The 17,463-nt window shown below is 46.8% G+C and overlaps 1 protein-coding gene across 2 annotated transcripts in view; it reads left to right on the top strand.

Moving 5' to 3' along the window:
• The window catches only part of SYN3 (synapsin III), a 405,786-nt gene that overhangs the window by 363,110 nt on the left and 25,213 nt on the right, over positions 1-17,463 (top strand). The gene's annotated exons all lie outside the window — the stretch shown is intronic.

The following is a 17,463-nucleotide window of genomic DNA, read 5'->3' as shown; positions in this document are numbered from 1 at the left end:
CTTCACCTCGATCTATTTTTTAAACCGAGATATAACTGATATATAACATTGTGTGAGTTTAAGGTATATAATGTGCTGATTTGATACATTTATGTATTGCAATATAATTGCCACCTCAGGATAGCTAAAACCTCCATCACATCCCGTAATTCTCATTTTTCTTTTGTGGTGAGAACGTTTAAGATCCACTCTTTGCAACTTTGAAGTACCTAATACAGTATTGCTGACTATAATCACTATGCTGTGCATTAAATCTCCAGAAATTAGTCCTCTTCTAGTTGCATATGTGGACCCTTGAGCAACATCTCTCCAGTTCCCACACCACCCCCAGTTCCTGGTAACCACCATTCTACACTCTATTTCCTCATATGAGTTCAGCTTTTAAGATCCTATGTACAAGGGAGATCATCCTGTATTTGTCTTTCTGACTTATCTCACTTAGCGTAATGCCCTCAAGGTCCATCCACGTTGTCACAAAGCGCAGGATGTCCTTCTTTCTCCTAGCTGAATGATACTCTAGTGCGTGTGTGTGCACATGCACATACATAAAACATCTTTATCCATTCATCCAAGGACGGACACTTAGGTTGTTTCCATATCTTGGCTATGGTGAGTAATGCTGCCCTCTATTTGCTTTTATTTTTCATTCATGAGATATAGTGGTGGCGGCCGAGCTGATTTGCTTTTATAACCTAAGCTAACATGGTTAATTTTTGAAGCCAGGAGTTCAGAGAGGGAAAGTTACTTGCCCAAGGTCACCCAGGAGGTCTCTTCCCAGCCAGAAGTGGAGTCTGAGCCTCGTGGAGCTCAGTATGCTTTTCCTCATTTTTTGTCTGGTCCAATGTCCTTGCCATGAAAACCCAGGCTGATGCACCCCAACAACAGGCAGGAAGGCCCCTGGGTGCTCGCCTGCAGGCCCAAAGCGAGGAAATGTCCACAGTGAGAGAGAGAATAAGCACAGCCAAGGGAGCATCTGCTTTGTTTGCTTGGCTTGGTGTGTTTTCATTACAAACAATCTGGAATCTGATCCTTCCCGGGAGGCACATGGAGGCTTCCTTTCTTCTCCTGTAGGGCAAAGAAGAGAGTAGGGTGGAGCAACTTAGCTGAGAAGTGCTGACAGGGAGGCAGAACAGGTCAAGTCCAGGGTCGGGGCACTCCCTGTGGAAGCCCAGACAGAGGGGGTGCTGGGCGGAGACCCCGGGGCAGTGAGGGGAGGGGCTCTCTGTCAGGGCCTGTCACTCAAGGGGGCCATCATTTCTCAGTGAGTAATGCCCCTCCAAGCCAACTGAGATGGGGCCTTGCCTGAAGGTCAGGTCCTCAGGCCCCCAAAAGGAAGATCTCCTAAGGATCACATCAGGCAAGAAAAAAAAACCCGACCTTGAAGAGCTCTGCAGGAGTGCACCCTGCTGCCCTCTCCTCAGCCCACAAAGAGGGGCAAGCAGGGAAGGTCAGAAAGGGCAGGAGGTTCCTGTCACGCCAGGGGAGTTTCCAGCAACTTTTCTAAAACTGCTGGTAATGGCGCTATTGGGTCTTCATTGTGCAAGTTCTCTTATGAGAAACCATTGAATAAATGCCTTTTGGAATTAAGTGTTAGGGAACCAAAAAAAAGTTTTGGGCAGAACTGGTGCACTTCCCTTTGTCAGATAATAGAATCTTTGGGTCTCAGACCAGAAGAAGCGTTAAAGGTTGTTGGCCCACCTCATGCTTGACTTTGCTCCTACAACCAGTCAGCCATGTTGCAGGCTCTGTGTGAGGTGTTGGCGTATAGTAGGGAATTGAAAAAAGAAAATGTAACAGCTGAGTACTAATAAAGATATCAAAGAATGTGGCTTAGGTGTGCGGGCAAATGGGTTTCTCATTATTGAATCCCAGATTTAGACTTACCCATCAAATACAGACAGTTTTGGCCTGCCTCAGGCTTCCCCACCTTGGGGCCTGACCTGAAAAACGTATACTCTGGGAAGCAGAGCAGATTACATGCTGTTTGTAGGAAAGACAGCTCTCAAAGAGAAAGGAAAGGAGAATGCGCTGGACTACTTATTATGTTTTCCCCTTTCTTCTATTGGAGTATGCCACTCCCTCTAAGGAGGAGTGAATGACCAGGGCAGACAGGCCAGGGGTGTCCCTCCCCCATTGTGGAAGGAAACTGTAGGAGTTTGGACATAAGAGATTTCCCCCAACCTAAAGTTATTCTGCTGTGAAGAAAAGGACTCAGGGGCCCTAGGTCCCTTCAGAGTGAAAACTTCTGCCTCAGACAAGAGCCTCAGTAAGAATACTTTCCCGCCGACACACCCATGAGCCAGGAAAACAAGTTTCGGTGGCCAGTAGCCAGCAAATGCATCCACCCTGTATCAGGATCATTTTGGCTGCAAGTAACAGAAAATTCCACCTCAATCTGGCTGAAACACTCTGAAGACCTGGGGATTAGCATCTTGGTGAAGTCGTCAAGGTCCTAGGCTCCTTCTGTCTCTGCGGGCTGGCCTCGGGCTCAGCTTCATTCTTAGACATTTCCCCTGTGCTGTGCAGGCTGCCTGTGGCATTCTGGGTTCTATGCTTCATGCTTCCCTGCTCACATCCGTCGTGGAGTAAGATGTTCTCTTGCATCTGATTGGGACCATTTATTCGCGTGTCCGTCCCCAGGCCCCAGAGAGAGGAGTGCTGTGTTCTGAGTGACTTGAGGTAATCAGTATCTACCTTTTGTGTTGGGAGTTGGGTGAGTTCTGCTGAAGCCCATGGCTGGGTGGAGAGGGTAGAAACCTAAAAGTGTTGGAGTTCTATTAGGATGGAGGAAGTGGGAAAATGGATGGTGGGTAGAATCTGAGGTAGGGATTTTATCCAGGGTGTTTATTGGGGTCTGCTCTGGGAATGGTCTGCATTCTTCCAGCCTGCATTTTTCTGGCATCCTACACATCAGCAAATCCTTTCCACTCTGCCTTCAAACCCATTCTAGAATCTACCACCCTGGTTTGAGTCACTGTCATCACTCACCTATAGTATTAAACAAGCTTTTCAGAGGTCTCTTGCCTTTTTAGCCCTTGCTCTGGTCTCCTCATAGCAAAGTGATCCTTTTAAACCATAAGTCAGATCATGTCATTTCCCTACCCAAAACCGTCCCTGGCTCCCCATGTCATTCAAGTAAAAACAGAAGTCCTCCTGTTGCCTGTGACACCCTACGTGACTTGCATCCCTTCCCCACTGCCCTGACCTCCGCCCCCACTCTGGCCTCAGCTTGCTTGGCTATGAGCACACCTGCCTCCCTGTGACTCGTCAAGTACACACAGTCTCAGCGTTTGCTCTTCTGTGTCCGGGGGAACGCTGGGACTCGTTCCTTCATCTCCTTTAGGTCTCTCTGCTCAATGCCACCTTATTAGGGAGGACTCCAAAAAATCTGTGTGAAATAACATCCGCACCCTAACCTCCCGTAGCTCTGCCCACCTTTATTGTCCCCATAACACTTGTCTCCACCTAAGATGTCATGGATTTGTCTATTAATTTCTCACCCAACCCCGCCATTGTATCCCCAGTGCCTACAACAGTGCCTGGCTTGTGGTAAGGGCTCCATAAACACTTGTCAAATGAATGGCTGGCCTTTGGAATCAGACAGATCTTGGTTAGATCTCATCTGTTCCATGTGCCAGCCCTGGGCCCTGCAGCCAATTACCTAACCTTGCTGGGCCATGCTTTTATCATGTGTGAAATAGGAAGAAACAATTGTACTTACTGCATGGGATTGTAATGAAGACTAAGTGAATTCATCTATGGTTGTTAGAATAGCACCTGGCACATAAAAAGCAGTCATTAAATGTAGCTGTCGTTGCCCATCATTGTTGTTACTTACAGTCATCGTTATTATGTATTCACAGGATGAGACACACGGTCCCAGCCCAGTGCCCAACCCCAGCCCCCCAGCCTCTTCTTTCCAGCCAGAGGTGGAGCAGGTGATTCAGGTGCTGGCAGCCTGCCCTGTGACTCAGCCCTGAGCCTCAGCCACACCGGGGTCCCCTGGCATGGGCTGCCCTGGCCAAGGGGCCCTTGGGTTGAATCATCAGGGCCATGATTCCAGCTGGGGGATACCTCGGCTGTGGAGTTTGGCTGGTAGAGCTCGCCCTCCCTGGGTCCTTCCAGGAAGAGACCAGGCACCTGCCCCATTGTGCTCTCAGAAACTGCGCTTGGCCAGCGCAAGTCCATCTGTCAGTAGAGCTTGAAAAAGGGCCAGACAAGGGTAAGTGGGAAGAAGAAAAAGTAGGAAAAGAGAAAAGTCGCTTCAATCCTTTGCCATTAAACAGGGCAGGGCAGTGTCATGAACAGATCCCAGGGCTCTGAACTCACAGGCCTGGATGTGAGTCTCCATCCCTCCACTGACTGGCTGGGGGATCTCGGACAAGTTGTTCACTTCTCTGAGCCTCATCTGCGAAATGAGGAGGAGAGCATCTCCCTCTCAAGGTTACTGGGAGGATACACAGTGGACGTGGGTTGTCTTCAAGTCCCAAATCCTTCATGAACATGTTTCAATAACTTTTGTAAAAGGAGAGAAGGAATTCCCTATCTCTCCATTTCCCTCTTAAGTCCCCATTCCCCACCTCCCCCCAGGAAGGGGAGGGGACAATCTGATGTGTCCTTCCTTCCTTCTTTTTCTTTTACGATTTTATTTTTTTTAAGATTTTTTTTTTATTTATTTGACAGAGAGAGCACAAGCAGAGGGAGAGAGAGGGAGAAGCAGGCTCCCTGCTGAGCAAGGAGCCCGATGTGGCACTCGATCCCAGGACCCTGGGATCATGACCCGGGCCGAAGGCAGCCACTTAACCGACTGAGCCACCCAGGCGTCCCTAAGATTTTATTTTTATTTATTTATTTGAGAGAGAGAAAGAGAGAGCATACACATGGGCAGGGAGAAGAACATAGGAAGAGAGACAAGCAGACTCTGAGCTGAGCATGGAGCCCCACATGGGACTCAATCCCAAGACCCTGAGATTGTGACCTGAGCCAAAATCAAGAGTCAGGCCCTTAACTGACTGAGCCACGCAGGCACCCCCTTCCTTCTTTCATCAAGAGCTCTTTATTGAGCACCTGCTACATGCCAGATGCTGGGTTAGGCACTAGGTATAGCAGTCACGAGCTAGTAGGAGAGGCAGATAGTGTATAAATGAGCAGATAATACCCAATTATAAAAAAAGTAAGAACACGCTGTTAAAAGAGAAAACCACACGGTGGAACTATCAGAGAAACTGAGGCAGTGCTTTTGAGACAAGGATGAGAAGAATGGCAGCGAGCCAGCCACGTGAGCCATACGAGGGAAGAAGCTTCTGGGGAGACAGAATAGCATATGCAAAAGCCCTGAGGCAGGAAGTGTTTAGGAAGTGCAGGAGACCCTGTGTTCGAGTGTCACAAGCCAGCGCAGAGTGACAGATGTGGCAGGGAAAGGGGCCAGGAGAACATGGGGCGCACCTTCTGAATTTCCCTTCCCTGACAGCTCACAGCCTTCCAGGGCCTGCTCCCACTGCCTTGAATGGTTGCCTTGTAAAGCTTTTCTGGTCTTCTAGTGGTTTACAGAAACAGGGCTTGTGTGGCTACACCGTAGCCAGAAGCCTGTAGGGTTGTTTTTCCAGCTTAAATGAGATACTATATGTAACCTGTGTGGTACTGTTCCTGGCACAGAGTTCGCGCTCATTAAAAAACAGATAAGAACTCTTGAAAAAATGTGTGAAAATATTGAGATAAGTAAAACTCCATAGCAATCTGACTGTGAATTGTATATTGCCATTTCAGAAAGAAGACAGAACTTTGAATTTAAACTCATCCTTCTCTCCAAGATCATTACAAAGGGAGTTGGGTGGACTCCATCCCCTCATCTGGGAACCTTTTCCTGCCCCATCCACCCCGCAGGCCTCAGGTTCCCTCTGCCGCTCATGGAGGGCAGCCCCCTGTTGGACGGTCTGTCCCTATATCTGTCTCTTCCATGGGCTGTGAGCTCCTCAATGATGGCGACTGGGCCTTCATTATCTGTTTCATCCAGCCCTTGGATGACATTTTATTTTATTTTATTTCAGGTATGTTTAAGGACTCTTTTTTTAACGATTTTATTTATTTGTCAGAGAGAGAGAGAGAGAGAGTGCAAGCAAGGGGAGAAGCAGACTCCCCACAGAGCAGGGTGCCCGATGCGGGGCTCGATCCCAGGACCCAAGCCGAGGGCATACGCTTCACCGACTGAGCCACCCAGGCGCCCCTAAGGACTCTTCTAAATACCAAGCTGACTCTAAACCACCCTTGCACTAAGAACATGGTCCTTTCAAACCACTACACCATCTTAAAAAGTATAATATCCTTTTAATTTTCCTAAAGTGTGGCCTGGTTTGAAGTATAGACTGGTTCTTTGGAGATTTCCAGCCCATGGCTTTCTCAGACCTCCGTTTTCCATGAGGAGTAGGCAGGCTTTTCGCCAGGGCTATTGCACCAGAGATGTGTGTTCTTTACTGCCCGGGAGGATGCCAAAAGTAATAACATTAGGCCCACGGTTCCCAAACCCTGCATTTGGATGCCCTGGGGGCAGCATGGTGTATTTTGAATTTTCAAGGGAACGGCAAGTTCTAGACATCTGTCAGACACCATGCAAATTGCTAAACGAGGTAGTTCGCAGTTTCAACATCACATTACAACATGTTCCTTTCAGTGACGTCACATCTTTGCAAAGCTGGGTTTTGGGTGGTGGTTGCACTAAAAATTAAGCAAGTACCCCTGTGAAAATCAGTGGAACAGGAAACGAGGGTGATGGTGTCCGATCTGGTTCCAAGGTTCGGGAATATGTGCAGTGCCCAACGAACGCACACATATCGCACTAATAAGTAATTGTAGCTATTTTAAAGGAAGTAAAACATGATGCGTATTTTTTTCAATTACCAAGTTGTTAGGACATAAGTACTTCGTAAGCTATTTTGCTCTAAGTGCTTAATAAATGAAACTGCTTGGTGTTTCTCTTGGCCTAGAAAGCCATGAAATAATTCCTAAGATGGAAGCCATGAACCCAAGAAAGTCTGGAAACTTCTTCATTTGGTTAGAGCAACTCCCACTTACCTCTTTCAGGCTTTTGATGCTGACCTCAGAAATTAATTCTGAACTCCACTGTAAGCATGGCTTGACATTAAGGACATACACAAAACACCTATACTTAGTCCTGCCTCGAGAGTCTAGGAGCTGCAAGACTGGTAAAAAAATTTACTGGGAGGGAAAACAGAGATGCAGCCCATCCCTCTTCACCCCATCTAACTTGTTTCTTAATGAGCGAATACGGCTCTGGAATGAGCTGGATGCACGCCTTCCTGTTATAAAAACAGAAAAACAAGCATCCATTTGTGGGCCATATCTCAAGCTAGGAGTGGCTGAATCTCCAGCTGGCTCTGCGAGCTGATTCCTGCCAGAAAGACCCCAGAGCGAGTGCTCTGAAGCTACAGTTACCATTGTTGGTAGCTGTCCTCCCAGCTTTTAGCTTATTCGTAAATAACCTGGTTCAGTAAATTGCCTCATGCAGCTTGCTATCTTTGTTTGGAAAAAACAAGTTTGTCTGGGCCATCGTGCCAGGAAAGAGCATGCTCCACACTGGGCCTTCTATGGGAACTTGACGGAGATGCATGCGGCCGAGGTGAGCCGCTGGTCACGTTCGCCTGAAATGTTTCCTAGGCTTTATTGAAATAGGGCAGTGGACCTCAGTCGCTCGTGGTTTCTGTATCCGGTTTATTCCAGGCCATTTTCTGGGAAGGATCTTGGCCCCATTCTCTGTGTTCACCTGTATAGGGAGATAGGGTTGCCCCCGTTCAAGCATGAAATACTATTAGCCCTCAGCTTCCACGAGAAGGTGTTAAGGCTCAATTATCTGTTGTTTGTGAGTCTCTTTTCTGTAAGTACCATGAGCCTCAGGGCCATTGCACCTGCTTTTCCCTACTGCCTAGACTCTCTGCACTCAGCTCTTACCACGACTGGGCCCTTCGTTCACTCTTTCAGCGAATATTTACTGAGTTCCTCCTGTGTGCCAAGCACTATACTGGGTGTTCAGGGCATAGGAGGGGATGACAATAATCGGAACAGTTAACATTTACCGAATGCTTGTGATGAGCCAAGCCTTCTTTCAGACCACTTACATGTAGTATCTCATCTAATGCTCGACAACAATCCAATGACATTTGACAGTAACCCCGCAAGTTATCCACATTTGATATGGAGTGGCTACTTTACAACACCAAGTTACCCAACATTTTTCTGATAGGGAAAGTGAGACACAGAGAGGCTAAGTAACTTCCCCCAAGGTCACACAGCTCATAGGTGACAGAGCTGGGATTTGAGCTTACATTCTTAAACACCATTTTATTGTCTCTCTAGCAAGACGCAGAGGCCCTGGTCTTGTTGGCTTACGTTCTTGTGGAGGACAGAGACAGCAAGTACATTAGCAGATAAGTAATTTCCGATAGTCAAAGATGGTAGGAAAAGAAGTAATAATAATAAACCAAGGTAATTCAGTAGAGACTTCCCAGAGTGGGCACGGAAGGATAGCTACTTTATATCGGGTGTTGGAAAAGCCTCCACTAAGGGGTCATCAGGGCTGAGACCTGAAGAAGTGGGCCATGGGAAAGTATTCAGGAAAATTGTTCCAAGCAGAGGGAATAGCAAGTCCAGAGGCAGTGAGGCAGGGACATGTTTGGCTGAGTGAGAAAGAGAGGTAAGCAGGACCCAGATCACACAGGGTCATGCTTTTCGACCTGGGCTGCACACAGCTGCCTGGGGGAGCTTCTAAAGATACTGATGCCTTGGCCCACACCCCCAGAGATGCTAAGGAAATCAGTCTGAGGTTTGGCTTGGGCAAGAGGAATTTTAAAAGAAGATGATTGCAGTGGTCCAAAGAGAGATGATGGTGGCTTGGACCAAGGGGGTGGCCCTTCAGCCACTGCTCCCTCCATGAGGGATTTTAAATGGCTTGAGGCTGATGTCTCTCCCACACAGCCCACCTGTGGTTTATAGGAAGCGCTCACATTCTTAGCCTGGAGAGATCAAAGTGTGGGGTGCTGAGCTGCAGGTGGCCTGGGAGCACATCAGCTAAGCTCTGCCTTGCTGCTTAGACACCCATCAGTCTCATCCCGCTGATACTCTTACCAGATGTAGCAAGAGGAGTAGCCGCTGGCCCAACTTGTCCAAAGAAATCATCACCTCAGAATCTCGAATCTCCAGCCAGCCAACCTTGTTATAGCAGTGTGGGTGAGTCTGCCTGTTCTTGGCCACAGTGGTTTCTGTCACAGCTTACTTTGGAAGGTGGCACCTTCATCTTCTTGCTTCAGCTGTCACCAAAGCAGTGCATTTGTCCGGGTTGTCTAAAGAAATAGAAGCAATAGGAAGTGTATAGAGGGAGATAAAGAGGTTTATTATAGGGAATTGGCTCACATGAGTATCGGGGGTCAGGTAAGTCCCAAATCTGCAAGGTGGGCCGGTAGGCTGAAGATGCTGAATTTTGATCTATTCAGGCCTTCAACTGATTGGGTGAAGCCCACTCAGATTATGGAGGGCAATCTGCTTTACTCAAAAGTCCAGATTTAAATGTAAATCTCAACCAAAACCCCCTCACAGAAACATCCAGAATAACATTTGACCAAATATCTGAGCACCAGGACCCAGCCAATTTGACACATAAAATTAACCATCACAGACAAGAAGAGACTCATTTTACATCCTCTTACAATATGATATTCATAGAATATTTCCAGAAGAGTACAAAGAATACTTTTACCAGGGGGCTTGGGGTTTAGAGTAAAAGACATACTTATTTTTTCCCAGATTTTATTTTATTTATTTATTTATTTATTTATTTATTTATTTATTTATTTTGCTGTGTGTGTATGTACTGGTTTTTCAAATAAAAAATAAACTATAACAAATGGATCAAAGTGATCACTGGATTGCATTTATTGGCCATCTGCAAAACTGCTTTCTTCACAACTTAATGAGATGACACAAGGGGTGCTGGGTGGCTCAGTTGGTTAAGTGTCTGCCTTCAGCTCAGGTCATGATCCCGGGGTCTTGGGATCGAGCCCCGTATCGGCCTCCCTGCTCAGTAGGGAGTCTGCTTCTCCCTCTGCCTCCATCTGCCGCTCCCCCTGCTTGTGCTCTCTCTCTCTCTCTGTCAAATAAATAAATAAAATCTTTAAAAACAAAAAAAAGGAGATGACACAAGTACATGAGCCTACACTAAGGAGTATTACAAGAAACATCAAACATCAGGAAGCATTGTTGGCATTTGTTACACATCAGTGTCCTCTATAAGAAGAGCCCAGGAGATGTCACATAGATTTTAATTCCAAGAACGGTTGTGGGGCACCTGAGTGGCTCAGTTGGTTAAGTGTCTGACTCTTGATTTCAGCTCAGGTCATGATCTCAGCTTTGTGAGATTGAGCCCTGAATCAGGCTCCACACTCAGTGGGGAGTCTACTTGAGATTCTCTCTCTCTTCCTCTCCCTTTGCCCCTCTCCCTATCATGCCCGTGTACATTCTCTCTCAAAAAACAAAAAAAAAGAATGAATACGACCAAATGGGGTCACCCCCAGCCAGATATTACCGTGTGGGCGTTTAAACTCATTTGAAGCACAGTTTTACATTCTCACTTTTATTTGTCTTTCTCTTTTAGTCCTGCTTTTTTTAAACCTTTTATTATGGAAATTTTAAAATATACACAACAGAAGAGAAAATGGTAAAGTGTATCCCCATGTAACAATCACCCAACTTCAACCATTATTCACTGATGGTCGGTTTTGTTCTACATACTCCTCCACACTTCCTCTCAAACACCATTGGATAATTTTTCATTTTTTAGGATGAAATATTCTCATTCTATAAAATTTACCCTTCTAAAGTGCACAATTCAGTGGTTTTTCAAGTATATTCACAAGGTGGAGCCATCACCAGTATATAATCCAAGACATGTTTATCACCCCATACCCAGCAGAAGTCATTCTGCATTCTCCTTTCACCTCAGCTCCTGGCAACCCCTTATCTACTTTCTGTCTCTGGATACCCAGATTATTTTAAAGCAAATCTCAGATATCACATAATTTCACCTATAAATATTTTAGTATGTATTTGTAATACATAAGGACTCCTTTTCTTTCCTTTAACATAGGATACAAAAAAATTAGTAATAATTCTTTCATATCATCTAATATATAGTCAGTGTTCAATAGTCTCCTGTTAATTGGTTTATTCTCATTGTATCCAAACAAGCCCTTCATACCTGACATGGTTGGTATGACACGAGTCTCTTTTGATATTTAACAGTTCCTTTTCCTGTGGTTGGTTGGTTTGACACTTATTTGTTAGAAGGGGAAAAAGTGTCATTTTCCTGTAGAATTTTCTACAGTTTGAATTTGACTGATTACAGATCCACGGTGTTCTCTTATTGCCTATACGTTCTATAACCTGGTGGCTGACTCTAGAGACTTGAGGTGACTCAGGTTCTGGGTTTTGGTAAGAATACTTTCCAGTTGGTAGTGGGTGTTTCCCTTGCACATCTGTAGACGTAAGTCATCTCTGACTGTCTTTTGGGGATTTAAGAGCGATCTGTGAGTTCAGGTGTCATCTGCCTGATCCACACATTGGGAAGTTCCCCATCAGCCTTTCCCAAGGGTCTTGTACCGATCACTGTTGCCTGGATCCGTTATTGCTTTAGGGGGATCGTTGCAGAAGGATGATGTCCTAGCTCTTCTACTCCTTCTGCATTAATTAGCTGTAATCAACCTAAAAAAGAACTTCTCCTCATTAACTTGGGGATGATTATCCAGGAGGTAGATACTGCAGCTGGATGAATAATTATGCAAATACCTGTATAAAAAGTGTTTATTGATGGCTCAGTGTCAACAAAGAATTACAACAATTATTTAATTAAGGAGAACCAACTCTTACGGAGTACCTACTAGGTGCTGGACACCGTGCTAAGTAGGTACTTTGACATTCATTATAATTTCATTTAAAAATCATCATCCTCTGGGGCATCTGAGTGGCTCAGTTGGTTAAGCATCCAACTCTTGATTTCGGCTCAGGTCATGATCTCAGGGTGGTGAGCTCGAGCCCCACGGGTCGGGCTCCATGCTTAGCAGGGAGTCTGCCTGAGATTCTCTCTCTCCCTCTCCCTCTGCCCCTCTCCCCTGCTCACTTGTGCAAAGCTCTCTCCCTCTCTCTAAAATAAATAAATAAATAAATAAATAAATAAATAAATAAATAAATAAAATCTTTTTTAAAAATCATAATAAATCCTACAAGGCAGTTGTTATCTCATGTAACAGATAAGGAAACTAAAACTTAAGAGAAGTGACTTAAATCAGGTCAAACAGCTGGAATTAGGTACAGGACAGGGGCATCGAAATCATGATTGACATAGAGCTGAGAGGGGTAGTTAACAGGTTAGATGACAGAGTCAGTATCGGAGGCTGAAGGGACAGATGAACACATGAGAGCTTTTGCATTTACAGGGGGAAATGTAAAGTCCTGCTCTGGGATTGAAAGCCACTCAGGTCCATGCACGGAAAGACCTGAATTATCAGGATCTTGTGTTTCAAAATGTCCTGGAGACATTAGCTTAGAGCAAGCTCCATATGGATCTTAGAAAAACTACCATTGTATTAAACCGCATTAATAGGGGCAAGTAATGAATAGGCTCAAAGCTCCATTTGGATTAAAATCATAAATATCTTTTTCCCTATTGCATCTTCAGCCTCCAGCACAGTATCTGGAAAAACAGTCAGTAATTATCTGGATAATAATGGGCACTCAGTACATACCTGGCAACACTTAGATATATTTATTCAATCATTAACCAAATCTGTTGGGTGCTTGTTGCCCCTTGAATGCTGTTTTCAGTGCTTGAAATCCTGCAGTGATCTTGCAAAGCCTCCATTCTAATAGAATGGTAAGGAAGAGAAATGACAAACAAATAAATAATGGTGTGAAGTGGGGGGGCGGGAGTGCCAAGGAGAAAAATTAAGCGGGGTATGGTGGATGAGGAGTGCCGGGTAGGAGGAGTCGAGGCACATCTGGGGGTCAGGGAAGACCGCTCTGAACAGAGACCTGAATGAAGTGAGGGCGTGGGCCACGCAAGCAAGGAACAGCAAGTGCAAAGGCTCTGAGGCAGGAGTCTGCCAGATGTGTTCCACGTGGAGGGAGGTGACAGTTTTCTCCAATCTCGGCTGGTGAAACCACATCTGGAGCCAGGTGTGATTCTGGGCACCAGATAGTTGAGGAGATTGTCAAATGAGAGCATTTCAAGGTAGTAAAGGGTCTGGAACCTGCTCATGTTAGGGTGGGTTAAGGAAGAGAGTGACTTAGGCATACCTGGCTGGTTCTCCTCAAGTGTGTGAAGAACAGACACAAGGCTGAGGGCTGAGAATTCCCTTTCGTGATCGATAACTGGGACCGTTCATTCACTCTGGGTGTAATATACAGCAGAACAAGTTCCCCAAAGGGAAATTAACTTCCCTGTCCTGTAGTGAGCTCCCTGTTCTGGGAGGTGTTCAAACAAATCAAGACAGTCTACCAAAGGTGGAGAAGATGACTCTCCGATCTCAGGCTGGAATAGGAGGCCTCTGAGGTGAATCCCATCAGGGAGATTCAGAACTGCGCCCTGACTCCTCTCTCCCACTTCTCTCCCTTTCCACCCTCTGTCTCCATGCTCCCACCTTGCTCACCCTCAGGACGAAGCACACGCGTGCGCACAAATACACAAGAGCAGGCAGAGCAGTGTAGGGGAGAGGGAGAGAAGACAAGGAAGGCAGAGAAAGGGAGAGAAGAAGAGAAGAGACAGGGAAGGGAGAGGAGAGGAGAGGGAGGCAGGGACGTGGGAGTGAGGCTTCGGAGTCAGGGAGTCCATGGTGACCCCATTGCAGGTCCCCAGAGCAGCAAATGGGTAATCTTGAATCACAGCTCATTCAGGGCTTCCTGTTTTCAGCTTGTCTCTGTGAACATTTGGAGGGGTTTCCAGCTAGTAAATAAAGCAGAGAGCCAAGACTCCCTCCCCAGGCCAGCAGCCACTTCATCCCTGTGGCTGCCTGGCCCCAGTGCTCTCTGACCCCTCCTATCCTTTTTGCCTGAGGACCATGCCAGAGTCCCCTCCAACACCCACCACACCCGGCCCCAGGCCCCCTGCCTGCTTCTCCGAAGTTCCAGATTTGATCGGGTTCTCACAATAGAAAGATAAACCTCCCAGAGTGCAGAATCCAGTCTGAGCAGTTGCAGAAAAATTCACCTTGGAAAACACAAGTTTTCCGGAGACACATTTTCTTTGCCTTTTCCCAAACTCCTGCTGTAGTCTTCCTCCCATTCCCCTGCCCCCTCCCAAGTTACGAGTGGATCTTTATCCAGTCTTCTTAAATTCAATCCAACAAACGTGTTGGGCGCATCTGCGCCAGGCACCTGTGTTAGGACTTGTGAGGGAGACACGTTATCTGTCCTCAAGAAGCTGACCATCTAATGGGAGGAAGACATCGGTGGAGCTGGGTTTTACAGGGCCCAGACGTGCACAATTTGAAGGCTCCCTGTAAGGAAAAGAACTTAAAATTGCCAGGAACATAGGCCAGGGCTTGTCCTGGGGTTTTAGAAGAGTCCGTATACAAGAAACCAGGATTATATCCTCACTCCTGGCGAGGGCAGGATGAGCACTCCCACCCCAAACTACTACCCAGAAAAGGTGCACAAGGAGAGGTTGGGCTGACCACTAATTAATACTAATTAATTCATTAAACCTCTATGTCTACACTCTCTCTCTTTGCTCTCTTTTGTCTATTCTGTGAAGAGATGAACGCATGCATGATGCATTCAACAGATATTTACTTAGGGCTCCTATAATAACTAGGACAAAGTTCAGCTGTGTAACAAAAGACCTAAGGGGGCTTAAATAAGCCAGGACCTTCTCTCACACACAGTGGTCTGGGCAAAAGCAGCCCAGGGCTCGCACGGAACTTCCTTGGTTTTAAGGACCCAGACCCCTTCCATCTTGTTGATCATGAATTCCTGGGGTGTTGTTCTTCGGCCACAAGGTCAAAGATGGTCCACACCCCAGCTAGCAAGAAGAGCAAAAGCCTCCCCTTCCCTTTAATAGTAGGCCTAGAAGTTTGGACTCCACTTCTGCTCACAGAAACAGAAAACATGGTCACATGGGCACACACAGGGGCCCGGGAGATGGGGAAGCGTGATATTTATTCTGTGGGAGGTCACTTGCCCCCAGATCGGGGTGCTTCATGACTATAGAAGAGAATGGACGTTGTGGAAAGCTGGAAGTGTCCAAGACATCCTGCTATGTATGCTGTGCTATCTAGGAAACTGAGGTGCAGAAGAAGTTCTGGTCCTTTCCAGAGCCACCCAGGGACAAAACTGAATTAGACAAGCTGTCCCTGCAAGCTTCCCCCACACCACCACCCATTCTTTCATTTTGGTAACTCTAAGTCTCTCCACTGGACCCCAAACATGGGCTGAAGATGAAGCACTCTGATCATTAGAGGGGAAGTTGGAGGAAGGGGGAGGCAATAAAGTGAGGAAGTTGGCAGGAAAAAAAGAGAACCAGAAGAGAGTAGTGGTGTAGAAACCAAGTTTCAAACAGCTCAGCAATTTCAGATGTCATGGAATGCCAAACAGGATGCCAATCTTAAAGAACGCTAATTGTATTTGCCAGTGAGGAGGTAACAGGTGATCTTTGCCAAATCAGTTTCAGTGGAGTGGTGGGAAGCGACATTCGAAGACAGTGGGTTTAGGGGTGAGTGGGAAATGAGGAGGTAGAGACAAAGAGCAGGGAGTACCTGGGATATTGAAAAGCAGGAACAATTTGAGGAGAATGGAGGGCCCATGATCACGTTGCCCCAAAGGATAAAGAATCAACAGAGAGCAAAAGACGAAAAATACAAGGCAGAAGTATAGTTTGACTGTTTTAACGAAGACCAAAATAACAGTGACTTAAACAAGATTAAAGTCCATTTCTTTCTCATGTAAGTGTCCAAACATGCACAGTCAAGGGTGGACTGGGGATTCCATGGTGTTGGAAATCCAGGTTCCATCCACCTTATTATTCAGCCATCCTCAACATATGGCTTCCATCCTGTGGTCTGAGATCCCAGTCAGGTGGAAAAGGGGAAAGAGACTGGGAAGATTCCCTTTGTGGTAAAGGCACCACCCAGAGGTTGCCCACAGCACATCCACTCCCATGTTCATTGACCAGATTCTGAGACTTGGCCGCATCTACCTAGGAGGGAGACTGGAACAAAGCAATCTTTAGCTGAGAGACTAGATGCCAGATAAAACTTAACGGTCCTATTCCTGAAGCAGAAGGGGGCAGTGAGCAGTCAGTCTTGGAAGACCTAGAACAAAGGGCAAGTTCAGCCATGAGTGGGAGGGGGCGCACGGCCACCTGGAAGACAAAGCAGGAAAGCTGGTGAGCTTGGAAAGGGATGACAAATAGGGAACTCTTGCTTGGTCACTCTTATTTTCTCCACAAAGTGGTACTCAGCGTCATCTCTGAGAGGCAGGGACTGAGAGAGCCAAGAAGAGAGAAGGTGTGCCAAGCCTCACTCCCCATCATTGCTTCCCATCTGTTAGGGTGGAACAGCAGGTGTGCACTTGTAAATACCCTGCAGATGGTTTGGAGAACAGCTGTGCTCTTAGAGTCCTGAGCTTCCTTCCCAGTTTCGCGCTTAGCTGCCATATGGCCTTGGACAGGGCAAGAAATATGTTTCTGCATCTGTTAAATGACCATAATAATGCCCACACTGCCTGCCCCACAATCTTGTTTTGTGTCCCCTGAGAGAGCTGTGAAGCTTCTTTGTAAGCTGTGAGGTTGTGGGTGTGCATCATCCCACAGGGATGGGGTGGTCAGGGCACTGGTGAGGCTCCGAGGGAGACAGGAGAGGGCTAGGAGAGATTTTAAGCACTGGAGAGCCTCCCGCACAAGCTGTAGGCACCTGCAAACCCCTCCAGGGGGTCTGGGCCTCTGGCCCAACATCAGACGCCTCTGCCGTCCAGGTGAGGGTGACAGGGGAGGGGGCAGCACTCCCAGCTGGCCACAGCTGATGGCAGTCAGCTTGTGTTCTGTCTTGAGCTCATGGTCACAGAGCCTTGGCCTCGTCCCCTGCATTTGGCCTTGGAAGTTCTCCTGGGACCTGTCCTTGACCCCAAGTTACCACTTCACGTTCCTGGCCTCAGCCCAGGAAACAATGTGAGTTTCTCCCCCAGCCTTGGGTTGAGCACAACCAGCCTTGTCCAGTGTATATGCACGTGTACGCATGCACACACACACTGCTTACACACACAAGCACCACATATAACACACCACACATATAACATATGCCACACACATGTAGTCCCCACCACCACACACATGTCCCCCCACAAACTGCACATACATACAACCCACATGCACACACCCAACACATACATACCACACACACATATACTCCCTTT

This window comes from Eumetopias jubatus, unplaced genomic scaffold (assembly GCF_037043125.1).
Source record: "Eumetopias jubatus isolate StellerSeaLion01/CBP00866 unplaced genomic scaffold, mEumJub1_p1.0 scaffold_8, whole genome shotgun sequence".
Classification (NCBI taxonomy): Eukaryota; Metazoa; Chordata; class Mammalia; order Carnivora; family Otariidae; genus Eumetopias; species Eumetopias jubatus.
Note: the sequence above shows the minus strand (reverse complement) of the source record. Positions and strands in the feature narration are given on the sequence as shown.